This window comes from Ursus americanus, chromosome 24 (genome assembly GCF_024610735.1).
Source record: "Ursus americanus isolate L20-20 chromosome 24, mUrsAme1.1.p, whole genome shotgun sequence".
NCBI classification, from domain to species: domain Eukaryota; kingdom Metazoa; phylum Chordata; class Mammalia; order Carnivora; family Ursidae; genus Ursus; species Ursus americanus.
The window spans coordinates 12218618-12221354 of NC_142150.1; the positions used below are offsets into that span (position 1 = coordinate 12218618).

Sequence of the window (2737 nt, forward strand, 5' to 3'; positions counted from 1 at the left end):
GCCATAACTTGTACTGGAACCCCACTCTAGGGTGGGGCAGGCTCTAGAGAAACACACCCCCTTGGAGTTATTGAAAGGAATTCTTGATGCATGGCTGAAAAAAGGCTAGACACCATCCAGACCTAAGCCAGCTTAATCCTGAAAGAGGAACACAAAGAGTGGAATCACAGATAATTGTCAGCAGTCAGTACATAGGAAGACAGTGATCTGGAAATAAGGGACAGAAATAAAATCCCAGGGGAAAATATAAGGGCCATTGTATGGCAGGACTAGAAAACATTACTAGTTCTAGAAAACAAAGTACAAGACCATGTTTGATAAGATGTATACCTGACACAGGGTGATAAAATGGGAACCTGGATCTGAGACCTGGGGTAAGAAGGTCAAGACTGGAGTAGCCACAAACCTGACTTAAAGTTGCAAGTAAAGCCTTTCTGCGTAACCCAGGGAAAATTCATATGGTGTTGTTCTGTGTTCCCATAATAACTTAAAGGGAAACTTTCATGATGTCTAGAGACCTTGACAGCCTGCAAATAAAGGAGGAGGATGTCTTCAAACTCCTTGCAGCAGGAACCCATTTAGGTGGTACCAACCTTGACTTCCAAATGGAACAGTACATCCTTTCCAAAAGGAAAAATGATGGTATCTCTATCATAAATCTGAAGAAAACCTGGGAGAAACTTCTGGCAGCTCATGCTATTGTTGCCATGTAAAACTCACATGATGTCAATGTCATATCATCTAGGAATATTGGCCAACAACTGTGCTGAAGTTTGCTGATACTACTGGAGCCACTCCTATTGCTGGCTGCTTCACCCCTGGAACCTTCACTAATCAGATCCAGACAGCCTTCCAAGAGCCAAGACTTCTGGTGGTTACTGATCCGAGGGCTGACCACCAGGCTCTGCAGGACTCTCAGCCTCTCTCACAAACGCTCTCAGAGAGGCGTCTCTTATTAACCTGACTACTTTGCTCTATGTAACACAGACTCTCCTTTGTGCTATGTGGACATTGCCATCCCTTGCAACAACAAGGGAGCCCACTCACTGGGTCTGAAGTGGTACATGCCCAGGAAGTTCTGAGCTTGCCTGCCACCATTTCCCATGAACACCCCTGGGAGGTCATGCCTGATCTCTACTTCTATAGAGAGCCTGAAAAGACTGAAAAGGTAAAGGAGGCCACTAATGAAAAGGCTGTGACCAAGAAGGAATTTCAGGGTGAGTGGACTGCTCCAACCTCCTGAGTTCATTGCTACTCAACCTGACTTACAGATTGGTCTGAAGGCATTAGGGGCCCTTTGTGCCCATTCAGCAGTTCCCTACTGAAGCCTGGAGCACTCAGTCTGCCACTGAAGACGTGGCTACAGTTCCATTGCTCAGATCACTGTGTGAGTAGGAACAACCACTGAGTGGCCTTAAGCTGCTCTTCCACAAAGGCAAACAAAATGGAGATAAGGTTGGTGGAAAATAGCTTCTTTAAAACAACAACAAGAAAAGAAGTCGAGAGTAAAAATAAAACAAAAGAAAAACACAAAATCACATGTTGGGAAGAAATCTGAATTTTCCAAGAATATCACCTTAATCACCTCAGATTCTTCTCATAAGTGAATAAATGACAATGAACAGAACTAGTCTTAACCATTTATAAAAAGGTACGGTTATGTTTTTAATTATTTTGGTTTTTTTTGGTTTTTGTTTTTATTTTTAGGCATATAAATTTATGACCCTCGTATGGAGAGATTGTAAGGAGGACATATTATTCTCTAAGGGCTTCCACAAACTATGAAAATGCAGTCAAGAGTATGTTGTAACAGAACAAAGAAAAGTGTAGACCTTTATCTTATATTCCAAAGAATACAAATGAAAGAAATATCAGGATAAGAATAACTGGCAGGAAGAATTTTTGTCTATGGAGGCATGAGTCTGAACTATATTTATAAAAATCTAAATGTAGAGTTGTTTTCAAAAGCAGTCATGGTGCCTGAGGCACAAGAGTTAAAGTAAATATTTTAGTAACTGGAACAGTTCTTATCTACAATCACACACACATAACTAGTTATTTACTTGTCTGGTATATTGATTGCTTTTAAATAGACATGGACAGGCAATTTGCCAGGGAACAAATGGAAGTGACCAATGAATACACACACACATACACACACACACACACACACACACACTCACACATACAATTTCACCTCTTCACAATTAAATTATATTGAAATATCATTTTTCATCTATGGAGTTAACAGACAAAATGAATGACAATGTAAAATTATAAGATGTGCACACGCAGGAATATATATATTTTTTAAAGATTTTATTTATTCGACAGAGATAGAGACAGCCAGCGAGAGAGGGAACACAAGCAGGGGGAGTGAGAGAGGAAGAAGCAGGCTCATAGCGGAGGAGCCTGATGTGGGGCTCGATCCCAGAACGCTGGGATCACGCCCTGAGCCGAAGACAGACGCTTAACCGCTGTGCCACACAGGTGCCCCATGCAGGAATATTCTTATCAGTTGATATGCAAATTGCTACAGTCCTAAAGAAATCAAGTTGACAGTTAAAAAACTGTCAGATGTTGACGTTTTTTACTCAGCAATTCTTCCAAACAAATAATCAGAAATATGGGCAAACATAAATGCAAAGAAATACTTATTGCAGCATATTTATAACTGAAAAATATGTACATACATACATATATACCCCCAAATGGTATTAGAGAAATATTTAATTAA

At 40.4% G+C, this 2737-nt stretch overlaps 1 pseudogene; it reads left to right on the forward strand.

Annotated features, from left to right (window-relative positions):
• Positions 1-506: 506 nt before the first annotated feature.
• LOC148107844 (small ribosomal subunit protein uS2 pseudogene) lies at positions 507-1418 on the forward strand (annotated as a pseudogene).
• Positions 1419-2737: the final 1319 nt, after the last annotated feature.